The following is a 7,587-nucleotide window of genomic DNA, read 5'->3' as shown; positions in this document are numbered from 1 at the left end:
AGCTGATTGGTGTCTCCTAGGTGATACCCGTCCCATCCTGACAGTGTTGCCCCCTCCAGTGAGGAGCTACAGCAGGGGACTGCAACAATCACATGTCTGGCCAACAAGGGCTTCCCTCAGACTGGAGTCTGTCCTGGAAGGTGGATGGCAGTGGCAGCATCAGCTGGGAGGAGAGCAGGAGCCCCGTGGTGCTGCAGAATGACGGCCTCTACAGCTGGAGCAGCACCCTGAGGCTCCCTGCAGACCGCTGGATGAAGGTGGGCTCTGTGACCTGTGAGGCCACCCAGGGCTGCCAGACTCTGGTCTCAGAGCCACTGAGGAGAGTCCAGTGTTCCCAGTCCTGACCTGACTCAACCTGATACTGGTTAATGCTCTCATTCTCAACTCTGTAACTGTCTCCATCTTTATTTTAAGAACAAATAAAGACTAAAACTGTTATTTTCTTTCTCATAATGACAACATCATGTTTTAGGTAATAAAGATGTTTGCAAAGTGAATTTTGGTTGAATCAGACATTTATTTTATTAAAATCTACAAACCTGCAGTTGATGAATATATTTTTCATTTACAGAATTTAGACCAACGCTGCACTCCAACATGATGTTTTATTTACACTGGAAATAAAACACAGGCTGAAAGAACCATTAAGGAGATCTGCATTTTGGCAAAAGCTGAAAAGGAGTTTTAAAATTATACAGGTTATTTTTATGTTTGTTCAAAGTTACATGAATGTGTGGTAGGTTGTTGGTGGTGTTGCTCACCTGTACCAGACAGACTGGTTCATGAAGCAATGCTGGGACCTGGTTGCCATGGAAACAGTCTCACCAGACTACAAAGCAAGTCTAAAGAAGAAGAGTCTTTAGTGTCTCTTATGAGCTGTTTGTTCTGAGGAGAACTCACAGACAGGAGAGTCAACGAGTACAAGGAGTGATTAGAAAGAATCTGAAGTACAAAGTTTTAATTTCATTGACGAAAAAGGAGAAGATTAAATGAATGATGATATGAACAACATATGAAAAAAATCTTCAGTTCAATAACAGATTTTTCGCTCATGTTCATGTTTGATGATATGTTTACAGTAAAATATTTAATTCACAGGTGTGTTGTTTTTATTTTGACCCTCACTGATCAGGAACAGTTTCAGATTTGGTATTTAGATTATTTATCTTGATATAGATTCAGTGGATTTGTTCCACTTCTAAGGTCGTCAAGGTCATGAACAGGACTTATCCTGGTATCTGTTAATGGCCCACGTTTGTTCTTTAGTTAAATATATATTTAGGACACAAATTTGTGATGAATCACTTTATTTTACATGTGTGTGTGTGTGTGTGTGTCCTCAGTGAACTGTATCAGTCTCGCAGTATCTTCCAGCTGCAGCAGTCAGTTCAGTTTCTGTTCAGTCTGACTGGGAGGTTTTGTACGACTGTTTTTCACTGTGTGAACACCCACTGACTGTTCAACCAGTGAGCACTCTGACAGTAATAAACTGCTGCATCTTCAGCCTGGACTCCACTGATGGTCAGAGTGAAGTCAGAGTTTGATCCACTGCCTGTAAAACGAGCTGGAATCCCTGATTGTCGAGTGCTAGCATAGTAATGAGCAGTTTAGGAATTCCTCCATCTTTCTGTTGGTACCAGGCTAAATATTGGTTGTTGCTATAACATGAACATCCTGACTGGTCCTACACTTGATGTCACAGTTCCTCCCACAGCAGAGCTCACTGCTCCAGGCTGAGTCACTGTGATCTGTCCTCTGGACTCTGAGGATACAGAGACAAAAACATAAAGCAGCTTCATGGTTTTGTGGGCTTCATTTCAGGGACAGATGTTGATAGAGGAGAGGAGTTTGATTCTCTGGACTTTACCTGTGAAGCAGCAGCAGAGGAGAGTCCAGATGAGGACGCAGATCAAAGTCATGTTTTTGATGAGGAGGATTTCTGCGGCTTCTGTTGTGATGAAGGACAGCTGTCAGTCATCCAGTGTTCAACTCTCAGGACTATAAACTCTCCCAGAGCACTGGAGCATGGTGCTGCTGATGCAAAGTGCCTCTCTATGGAAATGATCTGACTGACTTCAACAGGATTACATCACAAGCAGTCATCACAACGTGAATTCCCAGGTGTCATTTCGGTCAGTCAACATGGTTTGAGATAAATGATATGATTCATATTTATTCAGAAATGTATATTTTAACATCCCCTGGTCTAGTTTTGTTTTGGTTGCTCTGGCTCCAAGTCAGCACAGACTTGGATCAGTCTCATGATGCTGTTTAGTAATGGATCAATCAAATTAACATTTTACTGAATCTCAAAGTAAGATGTGGACGTCTTTGCCACAAGGATACTTCTTTTTATTTTACTTCTTTTTTTTTCAGAGGCTCAAAATAACTGAGCAATTGTCTTCAAGCCATTTCATCAACAGATAAAGCCTGTCCCGTCATTTTTCTAAGACTAATTAAACAGATGAGTTGATTTCAAATTATCTGATTGCATTTATTGGTTGTTAATTAGATCCCTGCATATGAGGTCAAAAGAATTATCAAAATCAACAACCTGGTTCATTTTTAAAAGGAATGATTGTATTGGCAGCACAACACAAATAAGGCCTAAAAGACCACAGAAGAAAGCTGAAACGAATGAGGACAGAATTCATAGTTTAAGGAATTTTTTTTTTACCACAGCTTAATTTTTAGTACTTTACACGTCCAATTCCTTAGTCTGAAACACTCTCGAAGGGGGAAATGGGCTGGTTTCTCTGTAGTGCTTTTCTGCTCTAACACTCTAAACACTTCACATAACTTTCATCATTCACCATAAAGAAATACAAGCACTTTTTTGTATGCTTTTCCTACTGGAATGCTTTCTATACAACATTCACACACATTCAGACTGAGATGGATGCATTGGATGGATGCTTCTGAGCTACAGTAGCCCCAGGTGGCTGTATCATAGTCAGAGTCTACTACCAAGAGATCAAGAGTCATCTTCATGAAAGGAAACTGTTACTAGTTGCAAACTGCTGGTTACACTCAAGAACTGGAAGACTGGATTAGACTTTGCCAGAAAAAAACTTAAAAAAAGCAGGAACAGTTCCAAGATGAAATTTTATCAGCATAATTGGAAAAGAAAATGATGAAGAAGGAAAACTGATCTGAAGAATGTCACATCATCTGTCAAAGATGTTGGAGCCAATTTTACTCATTGGAGTAGTTGGAAAGTCATTGGACAGAATTTTGCAGTGCAAATAGATACTGACCCAAAGAAAACTGACAACCCAAGACTTTCTCAGGTAAAGAAATGGTCAGGTCATCTATTTGTTTGTTTTTACCTCAACAGAGCATGGTCTCCTATTATTAAATAGCCACAAGGCTCAAAATGTGGGTTTAGTGTCAGGGATACAGTTCATTTAGGGTTTAGGCTAGGTCATAGGTGTCAAACTCTGGCCCGCGGGCCAAATTTGGCCCGCAGCCTAATTACATTTGGCCCGCGAAGCCATACCAAATTACTATTATAGCTGGCCTACTGGTATTATACAGCTAATATATATATTTTAGTATTAAGCTTTGCTTGTTCCATATTCAGTTTTTCAGCAAAACTTGTTTGAGTCCATAAGAAAAGATTCATTCTTATATCTGGAGGAAGATTTTTTTTCCAATAAATATTCATGTTAGCCCGCGACTTTGTTCCAGTTTTGAATTTTGGCCCACTGTGTATTTGAGTTTGACACCCCTGGGCTAGGTGTTAGAGTTCAGGATTCATATTTAAGGTTAGGGTAAGAGGCTAGGGAAAGCATTATGTCAATTAGATGTCCTCACTAAGGTATAAAAAGCATTTATTTTGTGTGTGTGTGTGTGTGTGTGTGTGTGTGTGTCCTCAGTGAACTGTATCAGTCTCTGCAGTATCTTCCAGCTGCAGCAGTCACTTCAGTTTCTGTTCAGTCTGACTGAGGGAGGTTTTGTACAACTGTTTTCTCTGTGTGAACACAGCTTGGCTGTTAACATCATGTCTGCTCTGACAGTAATAAACTGCTGCATCTTCAGCCTGGACTCCACTGATGGTCAGAGTGAAGTCAGAGTTTGATCCACTGCCTGTAAAACGAGCTGGAATCCCTGATTGTCGAGTGCTAGCATAGTAAATGAGAAGTTTGAGGGGGCTTCCATCTCTCTGTTGGTACCAGGCTAAAAGATGGTAGCTGTTCCAAACAAAAACATTCTGACTGGTCCTACACTTGATGGTGACAGATCCTCCCACAGCAGAGCTCACTGCTCCAGGCTGAGTCACTGTGATCTGTCCTTTGTAAATAGTTGTAAATATCTTGATGTATTCTCAACCACCCAGGTGAGGAAATCCCCCAAAATTCTGTTCTTCTGGTCGTAGTGTTTTCAGTGAGAGAAAGTTTCATCACTTGGACGAGTAAAGAAAGCTTTCTCCAACTAATAATGCCACATCCAAAGAAATGCTCAACTTTTTTGGGACAGTTGTAAATACGTGTGTAAATTAGGTAACCCTTTCTCTGGCGGTATATGTTGAACACTGCAGCAGCCTCTAGCAGTGAGCCTTTACTGTTGAACCTGTGTTCCCTTGTTTTCCAGTAGTAGTTTAGGGAAACAATGGACTTTTTTACTTTAGTTTGGCAGAGAAATTAGGGACTTAGAGATCTTTGTTGTTATTTGGCAGCTCACTGCCAAAGTCAATAACGGCTGCATTGCATTTACACTTGCTCAGAGATTTTGCTCTTTCTTGGGTGGAGTTGGAGTGTGGAGACACATTCTTGTTACACCGAGGATGTAACACACTTTGTATAATTTAGTGAGCAGTAACAATGTCATCTGGGGATGGGACATGTCCTTCTTTTTATTTTTTTCCTTTGCATGTGTTGCTGTGTCAGTGTTTATTTTTGTTAGAGCATGTGCAAGGGAGAAGCCCTCCCTTGCTTCCTCCACTGGATGCTTGATTAGAGACACCTGAAGGCAGCGAGAGGAGACACTGTAATGACAGGGGATGGAGAAGAGAACAGAGAGCTGAACTGAACGGCGAGCCAAACCGAGGGTTAGCATAAGGACGCCCATATTAGAAAACTGGCCCAGTGAGCTGAGAGCAGTTGAGGGTAGTCTCAGTGGGAAACCGCAGCTCACAGTGGGTGCTTGACGAAAGCCGACCGTACGTTTGTACCCGAGCAGCGGCGGCGGAGTTCAGACTCTGGCCTCCCGGGTAAGTACACTGTTAGATTCATGTAATACCCCGGGAAATGAGAAGAGTGACTGCCGCTGCTCTCCTGTGCCTAGCGGAAGCTCGAGCGGAGCGGCAAGGCGACAACAGAGGACACGGTCGGCCCGGCTCCCACTGGTGTAATCGGATTCTTCACGGCGGGAAGTGTGGCTGTCACCGCTTGCGGGTGAGCCGTGTAGAATTTAACAAAGGACCAGAACTGATATGCAGTGAAGTGAGAGGCTTTATTGAGACTAAGTGATAACAAACAAAGGTGAGAGTGACAAGAACAGAACTTAAATTAAGCTATACTGGAAAACTAAACCTAAACAACAAACCTGAACATGAGAGGAGACAACAAGCAGGGAGAATTCACAGGATGATGCAGGGAAGAACACAGACGAACCAGCAACGCACACCAGAAAACACAGAGCTTATATACACAAAGAGACAATCAGGGAATGAGACACAGAAGGAGGAACAGCTGGGAGTAATCAGATGAGATGAGACAGGGGAAACATAAACTGAATACACTGACATAAGACACAGACCTTCACAATAAAACAGGAAATACACAGAGATACAGAGTGGAGAGAGAGAGTACACTGAGGAGCAGGAGGGAGAACACAGACATGATGGACTGGGGAAACATGGAATAAACAAGAGGGGAAACCCAATAAACTAAACAACTTGGGACCGATAGGAACTCCAAAATAACAAATGAACTTAACATGATACAGAAACACAGGAAACGAAGAACACTGGGTCAAAATGTCCCAGGACCTTGACAGTGCGGAGCCTGACGTGGAACTTGGGGCTTAGCTCATGGACTGAGCACCGTTATGTTTTATTGTGCTGAGTTTATATTTTATTTTTCTCTCCCTGATCAGGGTATTTAGTGTTTTTAGTGTTGTAAATAAAGTGTATTTATTTTTATTGACTATTTTAACCGGGTAATACGTCTTCTGTTTCCGTGATCACCCCTGCTGCTCTCCCCGTTATAGAAGGGGCTCCCTTTTAGCTTACGCCCGTGACGCAAACAACAAATGATTATTGAGGAGGTACAATTGTTCAGCATTTCACTGCACCTACTCAGTGCTTCGATTTGTATCTTTCATGATGCTCTGTCCATAAAGATCTATAGATCTGTGTCCATAACAGAGAGTACAAAGACGTGTATTTTTGATTGCCTTTCTTACAATTTATATAAAGTTGGAGAAGGTTCTAAGAAAGTTTTGGAAGGTGGAATTTGTTTTGGTCACCTCAGATCATGCCAACAAGTTTATCAGTCCCTGATGCAAGTATGTAACTTTAATAAATATATGTTATAACCAGTTGAACTTCCCAACACTGTAATTAAGTAATTAATTATAGTTACTAGTTACTTCGTCAAAAAAGTAACTGAGTTAGTAACTGAGTTACAAGATTCTAAAGTAATTAATTACTTGTAAAGTAACTATTGTGTTACTTAAAAAAAAATGTTTAACCCCCTGGGTCCAGGGTATAATTGGCCATTTTTAACTACTTTTGATTTTCCTCCACATTTCACCTTTAAAACTATTTACTTTGCCTTGTTTGGTATCATCCTTTTCAGCACAACCTCACGTGTCTGAATTTACAGTTATGTTTTCATTTAACATAACACAATTGATCTAAAATCAGACAAAAACCATAAAATCCGAGTAGAAAAAGTTATATTTTTACTGTAACAACCACAAACATGTTTAATGAATCATATTTCATAACTTTAAATGCAAATATAAATTGTCAATTTTAAAATCCTATCCACAAGTTTGCAACCAACAAAGTTATTTGCAACCGTTTACCTGGAGACAGCAGTCGCCTCATTGTTCTGACACACAACACAAAACTATCCACAACACTACACACTAACTACACAAGACAACACATTAACTACACACTCCAAACACGCTAAACGTCACAAATCTCTCACATCTCAAAACTCTCTCTCTCTCTCTCTCTCCCACCGTCACTCCTAAAACTTCCTCCTCTTCCTAAACAACTAAATGTCATGTTGCCATATCATTTTTTGATTGGTCGACATGGTGCATTTTTCCACCAACACGAAAGGGCTGGTTTTTTTTGTTTGTTGTTTTTTAAGCGCTAGAAAGCATCTCATAAGCAGAGAGATCTTGCTAGCGCTGTCTTAGACAGTAAACGTGACACAACTGTTGAGGAAAAATGCTGCATATATATTGTTTATCATGACTCTGGTTTTACGTGGCCTATCAACACGATTTAAAAACTGGTATATATCACCTTCTTGCTTTGTCATCTTAAGTGGTCATGTGATTGGCTTACCACTAGTGATGGGATTTCCGGCTCTTTCGGCTCCGAACCGGCTCTTCAGGTTGTTT

The 7,587-nt window shown here is 41.0% G+C and overlaps 1 pseudogene; it reads right to left on the bottom strand.

The window, feature by feature from the left end:
* Nucleotides 1-1,431: 1,431 nt before the first annotated feature.
* LOC109201109 (immunoglobulin kappa variable 4-1-like) lies at nt 1,432-1,919 on the bottom strand (annotated as a pseudogene).
* Between the last annotated feature and the right edge of the window lie 5,668 nt (nt 1,920-7,587).

This window comes from Oreochromis niloticus, unplaced genomic scaffold (assembly GCF_001858045.2).
Source record: "Oreochromis niloticus isolate F11D_XX unplaced genomic scaffold, O_niloticus_UMD_NMBU tig00000797_pilon, whole genome shotgun sequence".
Classification (NCBI taxonomy): Eukaryota; Metazoa; Chordata; class Actinopteri; order Cichliformes; family Cichlidae; genus Oreochromis; species Oreochromis niloticus.
Note: the sequence above shows the minus strand (reverse complement) of the source record. Positions and strands in the feature narration are given on the sequence as shown.